Here is an 18,148-nt window from a genome sequence, read left to right on the forward strand (position 1 = left end):
ATGATGACTTTGCTCTGCACAATCAAGAGTTGCCACTGGAAGAGTTGCCACAGGAAGTCAAGAGTTGCCACTGACTTCCTGGCTTTTATGAATAGCCCAGTTATATTAGCATAGTGTATACCCAATATAGACATACGCAGTGGCTGTAAATAAGCACCACAGCAAGTAATTCAAATGTAAGAAGAATATCATAACCGAGCTACATTTGCCATGAAAGCAATTTCTGCACACATTAGGACTGTTTGGCTGTTTTCTTGCAGGCCATCTCATCACATTAAAGTTATTATTTCTCTATTCCTAACTTTTATTTCAACAGGGATGCTTTTATTCACTCTGATCAAGTTATCATGCCTTACATATCTCCCTGTTAGGGCGATTTTCCTTTGCATCTCAATAGACTTCAGGACACAAACCAAAAAATAGTGGATACTGTTAATAACCATGAGTCAGCTAGGAAAGTTTAAATTATGTTTTCAGTTGAATAAATAGGAAATCAAGTTTTTTATTAAGTTGTTCAAAGTTTCCCCTATGAGTTCCCATACAGGAGAAACTCTAATTTTAGTAATAACCCTAATAAGTTTTATGTAATAAATATTGAAGCAAATTTCATACTGCTTATAATCTCCATTGCAAATTGTAATAAGATCAAATAGTTCAGTAAAAGCATTTCTAAAAGAAAACGGCTTTATATGAGCTAAAGTTTATAACAATATTAGATATCAAATAATAAGAACTGATAGCATATATTTTATAAAGGCCTGTGCTAGGGGATTTAAATACATTTTTTTAATTTTGAAAACAACTTTGTAATGTTGTTTTGTTTTTATCCCACAGTAGAGATGAGGAAACAGAAACTGAGGCTGTCTCTGAGGCTGAGCTATATAGCTTACGTCATCCTAATCACTACATCTTCATTACTTCTCAACTTTGGGAGAAGTGCAAATACCATCAAGAAATATCAGAGCATGCAGTATTCTGCTTTTTGTTTCCAAGTGCTTTCACTTAAGATCATGGCCTCTAGTTCCATCTGTCTTGCTGCAAAAGACATGATTTCATTTTTACAGTTCCTGTATGTCTGTATGCTGTGTGTGTGTATACCACATTTTCTTTATCTGTGGACACAGAGTGTGGAATATTAGTGACTGGAGATTTCCTAGGGTGGAAGGATGGGAATGGAGTGAGGTTTAAGAAATTACTTAATAGATACAATGTTCAATATTTGGGTAGTGGTTAGACTAAAAGCCCACACTTCACCACTACACAACATACCCATGTAACAAAACTACACTTACATTTATACAAATGACAAAAAAAAATGCATCAGGGCCATTTGCAGGAACTACACATACACCTAATATTTACATATGTCCTCTTTAGGTGAGGTTCTTCCTTCAAGTTACTACAGTAAGAAGTTATTAAAGAATGTTTTATCCCTTGGGTGTATCAGGTAAGAGAGATGACTGAATCAGCACCAAGAACCAGGAATAATTAATAAGCTGCATATTCTTCAAACAATTATTCTTTAATATTAATTATAAAAACTATTCAAATGTTGGGCAGTTATGAGTTGAGTAATAATATTTTCCAAGAATGGAAGGTAATAGTCTATGTTACTGATGAAAAATAACATCAAGTGGATGGACTCTGGGGTTGTCATTAAAGACTTTCAGCCAAACCCCATCTGGCTGAGATTTCCTCAGCAATAATTATAGGCGTATTCCAATCACAAATAAATGAACAATGTAGTTGCCAAAGACTTTAATGAAGCTGAATCTTTTAATTTAAGCATTTTAATTGAGAGTAAGACCTCTATGTACATAGTGGCTACACTTCTCCCTATTAAATAACCATCAATAATAATATACCATTTTTTCCTTGCTCATAAGTGTTTCAATATTGATTTTCTTGGCAGTTCTAAATAATGCTTTTCTATTAATAACCCTGAAAGAAATAACAGACTCAAACATAATGTATCTTTCAGGACAAACTATTTATATTTACAAAAGGTACTCTGGGTCAATGGCTTTTATTTAATATGAAATATAATTGCCCTTCCTCCAAAAATAAATGTACTTTCATAGCTTTAATAATAAGGCAAAAATTATGTTCTTGTTGTTTACTTAAAAAGTACAATGTATTTTTTTCAAATAGAACTTCCTGGAAGAAAATTACTATTCATTTAAGATAAATTTCTCATGATAAAGGCAGAAACAAGAAATGTCCAATAATTAACTTAGAAAATTGTATACAACATTTTTGATAAATCATCCTTTCACATGCTCAGAGATGCAGCATGTTATTATATGAAAATGGGACTCAAGGTCTTTCAAAAGTGAGGTTCAAAATCAAGCTACAAACTCTTAACAAATATTATGATTGTGAACAAATCACTTTATGTCTTGGAGATTTAACTTTCTATATCTAATGAATAACCTGTGCAAATAATAAGAACTTTCCAATGTAAAGATAACGAATCACACGGTATCTAAAACTTGTCATGAAAAAGATTAATGAATATCTTAACACTGAATAAGTTCATCTTATTCAGTGAAAATTGAATTTTGTCAGTCGAAAAGGATAGCAAAAATCATTGGCAATGTTGAGACATCTGATTAGCTTAACTAAATTTGCAAGTATAATCATTATAATAAATCTTTCTTCTATTAATATTTTTGAATAAAAACATATTTCCTACCATAAACATATATTTATAAATACAAAATTGGAAAATATTCCAGAACAGTAGCTACATATTAAATTTGTCATGGCTTATAATTTACAATATATATTCTTCTATTGTCTTTTTAAAAATAAAAGTGTTTATTGTATTCTGTATATTCAGATTCTTACACTCATTTCAAAATTTTGCCTCAAGAAAAACTGAATACCAACTGCTTCAAGCGGGCTCCAGAAGTAAATAAAGGACACACTGAAGGAGAGGTGAGGGCAGGGCTAAGGAAACCAACAATGAAGCACCCAGGTCTCACCATGACAGGAAGCTTCTGGGTCTTAGAAGGTGGGAGGATGGGGCAGTGTTACTAGAACCTAATAAGAGCAGGAGCTATTAAACAAGGGCCACATGGTGGGAGACGTGGCTATGGGTAGATGGGTTTGTTCTCATCTATCAGACATAGCCCCAGGGAGACAGGAATAAATAACCTGACCTCTCTTCCCTTTCAATCTCCACACTGGCTTACACCTCCCGCTGACTGAATCCAGGAGAGATTAGAAGACCAGTGAGTTTGGAAGTTGCAGTTTCATTAAAATTAACCTTCCAGGGATTACAGCAGAAGAGAGAAAGAGGATGAATCTAAAGAGGAAAAAAAGGAAAGAATCAGCAGTTATCTGTGATAATCATTTAGGTGGATCTGGGAAGATAAAAATGAGTCTGCTATTGCCCCTAACTTTTAAAGGGTGAGGCTTGTAAGTTCTTTAGCTATCTATCTTTCAAATACATATAGCAAAGAATATGAGCTAGATTTTAAATCGAAAATAACATTTAGACATTTATAGCCATACAATATATCCATATAGGAAAATTCAGAAAATAAGCTATTTTTCTCTTTGCTTCTAAGTTATTGTATATTAATAAACATCATCCAAACAATAGTAATTCAGCTAAATGGAAATATATAGTTTTGATTTCAAGTTTTAACAGCACTAGTTCCAAGATAGATTTAGTCATCAATAAAGTGTCATATTTTTGGAGGGAGTAATTGTCCGTATTACGACCACATCATAACTATTCAGAAAATACACCATCCACAGACCAAGTAAGGATATGAAGAATATTAATATTAATCACTACCCTTAACTATAATTTTTGAGAAATCTATACAAATAGCTGTATACACTAAGGGTTGACAGAAAAAGAAGAAGACCATCAATTATTTCAAGTTCAATACAAGAGGAAGGCAGAAAACTGAAATACAGTGTAATGAGAGATAATAACGGAGTCTTAGAATGATGTCTACTCTTAGACTGCGCATATACGTATTTGTTATTCTTAACACTATATTTCATCAACTCCAAGATGCCATTACTTGCAGATGTTCCATTTCTTTTGTACCAGTAGAAAAATGAGAAATTAATGTCAAACCATTATAAAATGCTTTCTCACCACTTCGAATTTTACCTCCATACTTATTGAAAAGAACTACCATGTAGGCATACATTTACAACATATTAATCTGTCCAAATATCTAAAGTAAAGCATAAGCTAAATAAATGTTAAGGTAAAATTTCTCACTTTCAGAAACCCAACCTGAATTTCTTCTACTCATAAACATCTTAAACATCTCTAATTTCCCACACAGTGTTCTGTACTATCAAAAGTAATGAGGACTGCAAAAAGACATGTCTGGTTAAATACTTACATAAAATATACAAATAATTTTCTTAAAACTCATCAATAAAAAAAAACCCTGATTTAAAAAATAAGCCTAAAACTGTAATAGACACCTCACCAAAGAAGATACACACATACCCAATAAGCATATGAAGAGATGCTCTACATATGTCATCAGGGAAATGTAAATTAAAACCACAAAGATAGATCAGTATATGTCTACTAGAATGAGGAAAATACATAAAAGCCAGCATCACCAAATGCTGGTGAAGAAATGGAGCAACAAGAACCCATTCATTGCTGGTGGGACTGCAAAAATGGTACAGCCACTTGGGAAGACAGCTTGGTGGTTTCTTACCAAATTAAATATACTCTAACCATACAATCCAACAATCAATCATACTATTTATCCAAAAGAAATGAAAACACATCCACACAAAAACCTGAACATATGTGTTTATAGCAGCTTTATGTATAATTGCCAAAAATTAGAGGCAACCAAGATGTCCTTCAGTAGGTGAATAAATAAACTAGTATATCAAGAAAGTGGGATAATCATTAAAAAGAAATGAGCTATGAAAATACACAGAGGAAACTTAATGCATATTGTTAAGTGAAAGAAGCCAACCTGAAAAGGTTACATAGTATGTGATTCAACTATATAATGTTCTGAAAAAGGCAAAATAATGAAGTCTGTAAAAAGATAAGTAGTAGCCAGGGATTAAAAGGTAAGGAGGATGAATAGGCATAGGATTTTTAGGGCCATGGAAATACTGTCATATGATAGATACTATAATGTTGAATGCATGATATTGTAAGTTTGTACAAACCCTTAGAACATACAAAATCAAAGGTGAATCCTGATGTAAATTATGGACTTTGGGTGATAATGATAGGTTGGTACAGGTGTAATGAATACACCCCTCTAATTAGAATTTTGATACTGGGGGAGGCTGTGCATGTGTGGGGGCACAGGCATATGGGATATCTCTAAGCCTTCCTCAAACCTAAAATTTCTAAAATATGGTATCTTTAAAAAAAATTTGTGGCCAGGCAGCGGTGGCTCACACCTGTAGTCCCAGCACTTTGGGAGGCCCAGGCAGGAGCATCGCTTAAGATCAGGAGTTTGAGACCAACCTGGCCAACATGGTGAAACCCCACCTCTACTACAACTACAAAAATTAGCTGTGCATGATGGCATGCACCTATAATCCCAGCTACTCAGGAGGCTGAGGCAGGAGAATGGCTTCAACCTGGGAGGTGGAGGTTGCAGTGAGCTGAGATCACACCACTGCACTCCAGCCTGGGTGACAAGAGTGAGACACCACTTCAAAAAAAAAAAATTGTAAGACAATTCAGTAATATTGAACCCTGCCTGGATATTAAACTTAAGGAATTATTAATTTTCAGATATGAAAACAATGTTATAGTTACATTAAGGAAAAGAGAAGCAAGGTGGCTGATGCCCATATTCTCAGCATCTTTTGAGAGGCCAAGGCAGGTGAATCTCTTGAGCCCAGGAGTTCGAGACCAACCTGGGCAACATAATAAACCCTCCTGTCTCCAATAATAATAATAACTAATAATAATAATAATAATGTAGCCAGGTGGTTGCATGTGCCTGTAATCCCAGCTACTAGAGAGGCTGAGGTGAGAGGACTGCTTGAGCATAGGAATTAGAGTTTGCAGTGAGCCAAGATCACACCACTGCACTTCAATCTAGGCAAAAGAAAGAAAAGAAGGGGAAGGGACAAGGAGGTGAAGAGAGGGGAGGGCCCTTATCTCTTAAGAGTCATAAGTTTGTGAATGAAAGCATCTGATATTTGAGATTTATTCTAACTTACTCTTTTGGAGATGTCCAAAAAAAAGGGGGTGAGGTAGAAAGTCTAGATGAAATAGATTGGCCTTATTTATGTTGATAATAATGAAAGCTAGGTGATGTGTACATGGCATTTACCATACTAGTCTATTTTCAGTTTTGAAATTTCCATAATGACGAGTAAAAGCTTTAAAAGGAGGGGTCAGAAGAGAGAAAATAAAATAGAAACAGCAAGCAGATGATTTATAATGTAGTTTTAAATCATAATTTTAGTGAAGACTATTGACTTGCTTTTCATATCCTTGAAATACTAGAGTTTAATCTGGAACCTTAATCAAAGTAATGGTGAAAAAGCACCTCTGAAAATAATGCTCTATTTGTCTCCAGGATTTTCCTCTAAGTTGTTAATACCAATTTTGTGAGTTTTGAGGCTGATGCCTCTCTATTGGTCAACACTCATATTTTCATTTTTTTCTCAATTAAATCATATCTTGCTGGAAATAACTTTAAAGTCATTAGGAAGTTTTTTTTGGAAAGAAGTTCAACAACATGCATAATGCATGAATCAATCCTACTAGATTGTCTGCTTCGAAATTTATCTGTTTTGGGAAATTTGGCAATTTCTCTTTTCTTCAGTTCTGTTTCTCTCTGCATGATGGGCCATTCTTTTGTGTAAATCTTAGTAACAAAATGTAACAGCCCTTCACCTACTTCAGAAGATTCTTTACTGGACCATGCAGAGTATTTGACTGTTTGCAGTGGTTCATCCTCCAGTAGCAGATATTTGCTTCATTGATATAAAATGTTTGCTCAGTTACTCTTGTGACAGACCCTTCTGTGTATACAATAACTTTTCATTTCAATGCCAAAACATGTGATATCACTTAATAGGACATTTTAAATAAATATTAAACTCAACATGCGTATAGTACCATTGATATACATAACTCAGCCGAAGTGATAATAACATAAATAGCTATGATAAGCTTACCTATCCCCACATCACCACTCCTACTTGAATTTAGAGATTTTAACACACCCTTGATAGTAGGCAATGTCCTGATTTCAGAGATGTTAAAATGTGTTTTAAAACTTTTGGATGTTAAAAACTGATAAAATAATTTAAATTCTCTTTTTTTAGTTAATGGTATGTTTAATAGCTAAATGTAGAAAGTGTTTTTAATACAAAGAAAGTCACTTTAAATTAAATTGTTCCATTTTTCCTTTTAAACCCATGTTATGTTATAATTTTTTAATTAAAATTACAAAAACTTTAATACCTTAATTTGGTAAAAATATTCAAAGGGATATTAAAACATGAGAGCTAACATTCACTGATTATTTGCTATTTATCAAAGGGTTTTATTATTAACTTCTGCCCTGTAACATTTACAAAATCTTCTTTAGGGTCATATGAAAAAAGTTCAAAATTATCTTTGAGAGGAGACTTATTGAGGTTTATCTAGTTTAAGGTGGTGGTTTAAACCACAATTCTTAACAACAAGAGCAAAATAATTTAAATGACTGCTGTTTATGTTCCAATATTTATCCATGAATCTAAGAATTACCTTTCTTAGTTACTACTATTTTACAATATCTTCACAGATAACAATAAATTCCCTTTAATTCATTAATTTTTAATTAAAAAATAAATATGCATGCAGTCAATCAATGCAGTGAAAGTTTTGTTTAAAAATAAAGACAAAATAATAAAATAGGTAATTTTATTACAAAGTTCATAAACTGGTTCTGGAATCAGTTCAAAAGTGAAGCAATTCCAAAAATGTGTTTGTTAAACAGTGGAACATAGGAGCAACGTCTCAATTTGAGCTTTTTGAGTGACAGCTCTTGCTTACATATACATTTCTGACATGCTTACTAAAATATAAAGATCTTTTTTTTTTTTGCCAGATCCTACCTATCTGACAGTTATTTTTGAGGGATAATTATAGCACCTGAGAAAAAGAAATCTCCCTGGTAATGTCATTAGCCCTTTCTAATTCACTACCAGACAAGATTCTTAATTCAAAAATCATTGATTTCATTATTATACTCTCTGATTAATCTTTATTTTTAAATCAGGAAATAAGAGACAGATTTGAAAAGTTAAATGTTATTTAATATTTATTGAGTACCCAAGTACACTTCACTAACTTTAGAGAAACTGTGGCACATGCTCAGACTTATCAAAAGCAAAGCAGAGTATAATGCAAATAAATGGGTTTGACCACTTTCTCCATTTTTGTATGATAAGAGAAATTTAGCCAAGGATATAAATTATGTAAACCACATTTCTAACACACATAAATAAAAAGCCATCTCATTACTAATATTATAACAAATCAAGAAAGGAAGGCCAAATAAAATAAATCCTGAGATAAGCTGCAGCTGCTTTCCTGAAAATAAGTGAGTAGAAAATATTTGTGTGTTTTCAATGCATTTCTCAGACTCAGGGAAGCTCAGAACTCTAAAGTATCAATGAAATTAGGAAAAAGAACTGGGAAAGAAGAATAATATGACTTTATACATGGGCTTTAAAATTATAAATCAATATTTTCTATATATTAGTAACTTAATTTACATAAGTTGAATTTTTGGCTAATGACATTAAAGGCCTTCCAGTATTGTTCACAAATATTTGTCAAGTTTTTTGTTGAATATTTCCCTAACTCTAGCTACTGTGCTATAGTCCACATACATAAATGCTATTATTAATTTAAGAATTAGCTAATATGCTACTTCCACCAAAACCTTACTTTGCGCTACCACTACAAAAATTACCTCTGTGCTAAAATCATAGACCATGAGTTCCAGCCTCCCAGCTTGTTACACATTATACTAAAAATTAAAGTATTTGTTTTACATGTTTTTCTCTCCTACTAAATCGTAAACTCCCAAAGGACAGAAATCTTTGCATTTATTCCATTCCAGTGCCTGCTTTACTGATCAAAAAGAAAAAAAAATGAATATGGAAAACAAAAGCTCAAAGATATAAACACGCAAAAAATGAAAGAAGCGCTTGTTTACTTTTATTACTTATAGCATTCTATTGTATGAATTAGCATCATTCATTTATGCATTCTTCTGTGGATGGACATTTGGGTTGTTTCCAGTTTGGAGCTACTGTATATATGATGCTGCTATGAACGTTATTGTACATGACACTTAGGAAAAATATGTATGTTGGAACTTAGGGTATGAATACGTTCATCTATAATAGATACTGCCAGTCTTTCAGAATGGTTTTATTAATTTACATATCCATCAGCATGTATGAGAGTTCCAGTTGGTCCATATCCATGCTGACATTTATCGTAAGTCTTTTTTATGTAATCATTATAATGAGTATGTAGTATGGCATTTTAGTTTGCCTTTGTTTGCATTCCCTTGATAACTAATGAGAATGAGCAATTTTTCATATGATTATTGGTTCTTTGGATATTCTGCAAACCAACTATTAAACCTTTTGCCTGGTTTTCCATTGTGCTGTTCTTTTTGATGTGTAGAGATTTTTATATTTGATGTCTATACGCCCTTTGTGGAATCTGTATTATAAATAGCTTCTCTCATTCAATGGTTTTCCTTCTATCTTAATGATGTCTTTTGATTTATAAAAGTTCTTAGTTGAATATAATAGAATTTTTTCACTTTATGTGATATGGTTTGGCTCTGTCCCCACTGTAATCTCACCTTGCACCATAGCTCCTAAAATCTCCATGTGTCACAGAAGGGACCTATAGGAGGTAATTGAATCTAGGGGCTGGTTTTTTTCATGCTGTTCTCATGATAGTCAATAAGTCTCATGAGATCTGATGGCTTTATAAAGGGAAGTTCCCTTGCCCACACCCTCTTGCCTGCCACCATGTAAAACATGCCTTTGCTCTTCCTTCACCTTATGCCATGATTTGTTAGGCCTCCACAGCCACGTGGAACTGTGAGTCCATTAAACCTCTTTTCTTAATAAATTACTAAGTCTTGGGTATGTCCGTAGAGCAGTGTGAGAACAAACTAATACATTATGTTTGGTATTTTCTGTTTCCTATTTAAGAAACCATTGTAAATAATAGTCACAAAGATATCCCTCTATGGCACTGTCATGGCCATGGATCTCTAACTTCACAGAGTATAATTAACTGACAGCTCAGCTGTTGTACTCTAAAATCTATCACTTTATTCAGAGGCCACAATTCCCATTGTCTCCTCCCATCCATTGTCTGAGTGCTGTGAGGATACTAAGGCAGGCCTTCTCCTGGGAGATGTGAGACTTTGATGGGTATTTTTTGGCTATAGAATTCCATCAACATTGCTGAACTTTCTTAGAACTAGACTGCAGTCTAATATTTTCCCATCCAATTCTTCCTTGCCTAGGTCTGTTGACTGGGCTGGGTATGGGATAAGCCTCTAGGATGCTGGTGGTGTACTCTTCTTTGATCTGGGTGTTGGATTACATGGTTTTGCTCATTTTGTGAAATTTCACTAAGTTGTAAACATAGGATTTTTATTTTTCCATATATGTGTTATATTTCAATAGGTAAGTTTGGTTTAAAATTTCATTTAAAAATGAAGGTGGCAGAAGTCATGAATTCAAACTTTGAGTAGGCAGTTATTAGAAAACAGAATGTGCTCTTTGCCTATGATTTGAAGGACATGAAAGCCTAACTTTAGAAGAAAGAAAAAACAAGGTTAGAAAAAAATCTCAGTTCCAGCTCTGTTCCTTTATTAATCACATGATATTTGGCAAATCACTCAATATTATCAGTGTCCCAGATTTTTTCCCTAACAATTTGATTAATAGCTAATTTATTGTTTTTATTTTTAAAAAAAGCAAGCATCTATGTAACCATGTTTTAAAGACTGCTGTATAAAAGCAAAGAACTATTAGTAAAAGATGCTCAAAAGCTACTTTTCAACTTTTTTTCCATGCCTTTTCTTAATATTGTTTGTCCATATGCACAAAACAGACTTTCCTTGCAGGTTGCATGTATCCACTTGAAGTTTAGGTTGGCTCACATATACTACATAATAAACTGCGTTGTCCTCAATTGTTAACTTTCTAAAAGACAATAGCCTAGATGAAGCTAAAATAGGCATTAAGCAGCAATTGTGTTGGTAACCAAGGAACTTAATTATAAGCACTGATAACAATGCAACAGAAAATTTTGAGGTCAATGATACCATGTGAACATATCATCAAATTCTATGAACAACAGTTTTCAAATCATATTCTAAATGATAGCAAAATTTTAAAATGAAGAAAATTTAAAAAAAAAAAAAAACAGGAGATGTGAGCAAAACTTACATGAGGCAGAGAGGTATTATTTTTTCCCTGAAGGAGGTAAAGGAATACCAGAGATATTAAAGAACCTGGACAGCTGTTTTCCTAGTAAAAATAAACTAAGTGAATAGGGCCAAATGCATATGGAAAAGATAATTTGGCTAAATGCAATAAATTATTTTCATATGAATTTACTTTCACAGGGCATTATAAATCAATCATGGATAAATCTATAGAGGAAAATGCAACTTTATTGAAGCCTGGCTATGGCATTTCTGTTTTTCTCTTCATATTTTACATCCTAATTTTTCCATAGTTAATTTCATCTAAAAATAATGGAGATTTCTCTACTCACATTTCCTATAACAAAAACTCATTTCTCAGCAACAGTTAGCAATTATGACCATGACTACTGATTTGCTGTTATGGTAACACTGAAAAGGAAAAAGAAATTCTTAAGAGGAATTCCATATGTTTAAAGCTAGTTTGTAACTAATGTCTTCTGACAACTAGTTGTAATAGATATTGACACTGCTCTTAGAGGAAAAGGGGCCCATGGTCAAATAATGCAAGAAAATACTGGGTTAAACTACATTCAACAGCATCTTAACATACTTGCTGGCATACTGACAGGCTTTAATATGCTCACATAATCCGTGGATTTCTAAGAAAATAAATGGATATATAGTGTTTTACCTACTTATTTGATCACCTTTTCCATGGAGCATTTTGATGAATTGTATTTGAGAAACAATATTTTACAGACATTCAGTATCCCTCACAGCAATTTAAATGACAAAGATACACACACAAGTAGGTTCTTATTAGTAGAAAGTCCCTTTGGATGAATGTTAAAATCTGCTAACCAATCCCTGAACCACATTTCACCATCACCTGAAGGTTCAGTTTATTGCACATGATGAATAAAAAGTAAATTTGTTTAAAATGTAAAACGCTTGTTATCATAGCTATTATTATTATCTGATTATTGACGACTTGCCACTCACATTGAAATACCTTTATAAAAGTGAATTTATAAATTTTCCTTCATCTACGTGCTTTCTAATACACCTGCTTCTCGAGAGAAGTGCAAAAACTGTGTTGCTGTATATGAGATAGATATGAGCAATGTCTTGCCAGAGATAAATAAGATTTTAATACTCAGTCTAAAACAATATACTATTATGACCAAAAGAGATATAAGAAATAGAAATCCTATGTCTCATCTTCAGCTTGCACATGAATTCCTTCTGCCACTTGAGAAAAATTAGACTAGGTTATATTCCATTCAATTATCGTGTGTGTGCACATGTGTGTGTATGTATAAAGGAAATTGGGGATGGTATATTTTTGCTATTCTTTCCCTTTAACCTATTTCCAATATTAGAAGTCATGAAAATTCATTGTAACTCATTGTGTTACTCTCTATGACTTGTCAGAGAGTTCAGAGACTAATTTGATACACAGTCTTCAAAATTAGATTAGCATACCTGTAGTTTTCCAGTATTGGAAATAGGCTAGAGGGAAAGATATGCATGACTTTTCAGAGTATTGAAAATGAAGAACAAAAACAAAATGAAGAGGAAAAAAATCCTATATGTATGTTATGCATAAAGATGTGATGGAAAGGTATATAATATAATGGTATATATAGATATAGATGTATGTTATATAACTAGAAAATTAGAATGAAGAACAAGAAAACTACAAGTATGCTAATCTCATTTCTAAGATTATATATCAAATTCATCTGTGAACTCTGACAAGTCATAGAGAGTAATACAATGAGTTAAAACAGGTATTTGGCTAGGCATGCTCACTCACACCTGTAATCCTAGCACTTTGGGAGGCCAAGGCAGGTGGATGTACTGAGGTCAGGAGTTCGAGAGCAGCATGGCCAACATGGTGAAATCCTGTCTCTACTAAAAATACAAAAATTAAGGAGTGGCTGGCAAGATGGCTGAACAGAAATGGCTCTGGTCTGCAATTCCCAGCAAGATCAATGCAGAAGGCAGGTGACTTCTGCATTTCCAGCTGATGTATCTGGTTCATCTCAGTGGGACTGGTTGGACACCAGATGTAGCCCATGGAGGGTGAGCAGAAGTAGGGTGGGGTGTTAGCCTTACCAGGGGAGCACAAGGGGTTGGGGAGCTTCCTGTCTTAGCCAAGGGAAGACCTGAAGGACTAAGCCATGAGGGACTGTGCCGTGAGTGACAGCTCACGACAGCCTAGATACTGCACTTTTCCCACAGTCTTCACAATCTGCAGACCAGGAAATTCCCTTCAGTGCCTATACCACCAGAGCCCTGGGTTTCAAGTACAAAACTAGGTGGTTGTTTGGGCAGACACTGAGCTAGCTGCAGGAGTTTTTTGTTTTGTTTTCATACCCCATTGATGCCTGGAATGCAAGCGAGACAGAACCATTCACTCCCGTGGAAAGGAGGCTGAAGCCAGGGAGCCAAGTGGTCTGGCTTGGCAGGTACCACCCCCCACTGAGCCCAGCAGGGTAAGATCCTCTGGCTTGAAATTCTGACTGCCAGCACAGCAGTCTGAGTTCAACCTGGGACTCTGGAGCTTGGTGGAGGAGGGACATCTGCCATTGCTGAGGCTTCAGTAGGCAGTTTTACCCCCAGAGTATATATATAAAAAAAAGCTGCCTGGAAGATCAAACTGGGTAGAGCCCACCAGAGCTCAACAAGGCCACTATGGCCAGACTGCCTCTTTAGATTCCTTCTCTCTGAGCAAGGCATGTCTGCAAAAATAGGCAGCAGCTCCAGTCAGAGGCTTATAGATAAAACCCCAATCTCCCTGGAACAGAGCACCTGGGGAAAGGGATGGCTATAGGCACCGTTTCAGCAGACTTAAACGTCCCTGCCTGATGGTTCTGAAGAGAGCTGCATATCTCCCAGCACAGTGTTTGAGCTCTACTAAGGGTCAGACTGCCTCCTCAAGTGAGTCCCCTGACTCCTGTGTCTCCTGATTGGGAGGCATCTACCAGTAAAGGCAGACACCTCAAACAGGAGAGCTCTGGCTGGCATCTGACAGGTGCCCCTCTGGGACAAATCTTCCAGAGGAAGAAAGTGCCTCTGCTGGTGATACCCAAGCAAACAGGGTCTGGAATGGACCTCCAGCAAACTCCAGCAGACCTTCAGCAGAGAGGCCTAACTGATAGAAAGAAAACTAACAGAAAGGAATAGCATCAACGTCAACAAAAAGGATGTCCACTCACAGACTCCATCCAAAGGCCTCCAATATCAAAGACCAAAGACAGATAAAGCCACGAAGATGAAGAGAAACCAGCACAAAAAGTCTGAAATTTCCAAAAACCAGAATGACTCTTCTCCTCCAAAGGATCACAGCTCTTTGTCAGAAAGGAGGTTGTGGGGCTAGGAGAGGGTTATCATTAGGAGAAATACCTAATGTAAATGATGGATTGATAGGTGCAGCAAACCACCATGGCACGTGTATACCTATGTAACACATTGTGCACATGTAAACCAGAAACTTATATGTATTTTTTTAAATATAAAATTTATCTTGATCTGGTGGCAGGTGCCTGTAATCCAAGATACTTAGGAGTCTGAGAAAGGAAAATCATCACTTGAACCTAGGAGGCAGAGATTGCGGTAAGCCGAGATCATGCCATTGCACTCCAGCTTGGGCGACGAGTGAAACTCCATCTCAAACAACAACAAACAGGTTGTCATGATTGGATTCAGCACAATTTCATCAAATGATGTAAAACCAACCCCCTCTCTCTCAAAACATGCATACACACATAGACACACATATGTGTTATCTCTACAGCTGCAGGCTTGCAAAAGTTAAATACGTATAATTTCAAGTTTTAAACTATTATTCATTTAATACATTCATATTTTCAAAGAGCAAGTACATCTTTCAATAAAAGTATAGTGTGAAAGCTCTTTGTGGCATCAAGTAATAAAAATACTAAAATTGTTATTAGAAAATACACAGATTCAGAAAAATCAAGGTTGTGATTATGTATTAAATGCTCAATGTAGTATTATTCTAATTGCCCAGGAATAAGATAGTGCTATGCTGGAAACCACAAATAAAGTAACATTTTTCTTTTTAGGGTTGTTTATATAAGGAAGGGTTGTATGGAATCATAAAATATATACTTAGCCTAGATTCTTGTTTACAGTAGCCCCCTCCCATATCTGCAGAGTATACGGTCCAAGAACTGCAGTGGATGTCTGATACTGCCAATAGTATCAAACACTATATCTACTAAGTTTTCTCCCATGCATACACAGCTATAAAGAAGTTTTTTTGGTGTTTTCTTTGTTTGTTTGTTTTGAGACAGAAGCTGGAATGCAATGGTGTGATATCTGCTCACTGCAACCTCTGCCTCCCAGGTTCAAGTGATTCTCCTGCCTCAGCCTCCTGACTAGCTGGGATTATAGGTGTTTGCCACCACACCCAGCTAATTTTTGTATTTTTAGTAGAGATGGGGTTTCATCATGTTGGCCAGGATTGACTCAATCCCTTGACTTTGTGATCTGCCTGCCTTGGACTCCCAAAGTCCTGTGATTACAGGCATGAACCACTGTGCCTGCCAGGAAAATGCAGTTTTAAAAGCCACTTGTACAGTAAAGTTTTCTGTTTTGCTTCCAACCCCTCCTTTTGTATGCCTTCTAGAATGTTTTGGGATGAGACTTGTGGGCAAACACTGTATGATATTCTTCTTTGCATTACAGTGCCAAGTGCACAGTTGGCATGCAATATATTTGGGTTAAACAAATTAAAAAAGAAACAGTCAATCAAGGGAGTCCAGTGAAGAAGATTTCTCACTAAATACTTCCTTAGGGTCATCAACTCTGGGTCAATTCTAGAGAAGGGAATTTAGATCTCTGCCACTGTACAATGGCTCTATGAATGGGTTCCCCACACATTGTAAATGAGCAATGGCATTGGGTGTCAGATACGTTTTGTTTAGACCAATTCTTTCACCTTTTCCAATTAGTTGCCAACATTTAAAACAAAGGCATATCACATAAAAATTGGAATTTGAGATTGTCTCAAAAAATCAAATCTGGCAACCCTATACCCAAAATAGCTCAAAGCAACTCAAAGTTACATCAAAATCCCAACAGACAAGACAAGTTTTCCCGTTCACCGCTTCACTCCCCAATGTCTTGTGCTCAGTCTTCACCCATATATATTCACTCTGAGGCCACAGCAGGCATCTGGTTTTGTAACTTCTGTCATTTACAAACCAGTTCTAACAATCAGACCAAGTCTCAGTTTTGATAATTACTAACAATACAATCTTAAGCAAGTAATTTACCCCCATGGAGTCTAATTTCACCACTTATAAATATGTAAAAGTTATTTTCTTCTACATCACAGTGTGGCTGTGAGAAGTAAATGAGATTGTATGTGAAAGATTTGTTAACTCTGATGTCCAAATATATAAGGTAGTATTATTTTTGTTATTAAAACTACAGTAAGTAAAAAAATGATCATCTGTAAATTATAACATTATTTCTAAACAAAATTGAAAGCCCCTAGATTAATTAATAGGAAAAGAAAACATAAACGTTAACAGTGAGTTAGATGTAGCATCTAAAACTGGTGAATATTCAAACACAAGCAGATAATATGTCATCAGACTTGGGGCTATTTTTGTCCAATTCAGTTATGTTAAAATAATTTAATAAAATGTAATGTTATTTAAGAAAAAATAAGGTCATGTTTCTTTTTTTTTTTTTTTTTTGCCAATCAGTTTGAGCTTATGAGGTTAGCCTTGAACTGATGACCTCGCCTTCGCGAGCGCCATGACCTCCGGCGGGAGCCACTTTGGACCCCGGGTCATGTTTCTTTATTAAAATGAAGAATACAAAGCAGGCAGAATATATAAAGATTTTCATTTTATTCCCAGCTCATCTATAAAGTAAATATTTTCTTTCAGCATAAGATAGTAATAATGAATTGTAAAAACATTTAATTTTAAAATATAAAGTAACTATGCTAAAAACAACTTTATAATACAGAATTAGAGAATTAAAATGGAAATATCACTCCATTATTTAAAGTTTATCTTAAAAGAAGTCTTAATTTTAAATGAATTTTTGTACTCTTTATTAGATTGTTTTTGTTTCAAATTCTCCCTTGGATGACTAAATTATATATATATATATAAATATAAATGTTGATATATTTATAGATATATGTGCATACACACACATGCACACATATACAGTCATACACTAGCTTTCAAAGTGTCACTTAGTTTTTTCATGTGTCCCTTCAGCCAGACTAGCCAGCAAAATAAAAGGGAAAGCGTCTATTTCTATTTTTTATTGTATATCTATTTCTATTTTATACTATCCCATGACCTAATAAAGCAATGGTTCTCAAACCTGGTTTTATTTTATAAAACAGATTTCAAAGCCATACCAGAACTACCAAACCAGGCTTTTTTAATGGTCCTGCTCAAGATTTTTTTTTTTCCAACTGCCCAGTTAATTCAAATTATAAATCTCCTTGGGAATCACTTTAGTGTTTTATTTGGTGTATAGTCTCAGCGGAATGCTGATAAACTGATTTTTCAGGGCTGTTGAAGGACCACACTATAACTTTCTCATTAAGAAATAAACATATTTAGGAATAGGAAAAGCTTCCAAGATTCCTTTCCACACTGACTAATAGAACACGAAAGCTTGTATTACCTGTCATC

At 34.8% G+C, this 18,148-nt stretch overlaps 1 protein-coding gene across 10 annotated transcripts in view; it reads right to left on the minus strand.

Annotated features, from left to right (window-relative positions):
• NAALADL2 (N-acetylated alpha-linked acidic dipeptidase like 2) overlaps positions 1–18,148 on the minus strand; it is a 1,449,120-nt gene that overhangs the window by 1,192,801 nt on the left and 238,171 nt on the right. The gene's annotated exons all lie outside the window — the stretch shown is intronic.

Source organism: Callithrix jacchus, chromosome 17, assembly GCF_049354715.1.
Source record: "Callithrix jacchus isolate 240 chromosome 17, calJac240_pri, whole genome shotgun sequence".
Lineage (NCBI taxonomy): Eukaryota > Metazoa > Chordata > Mammalia > Primates > Cebidae > Callithrix > Callithrix jacchus.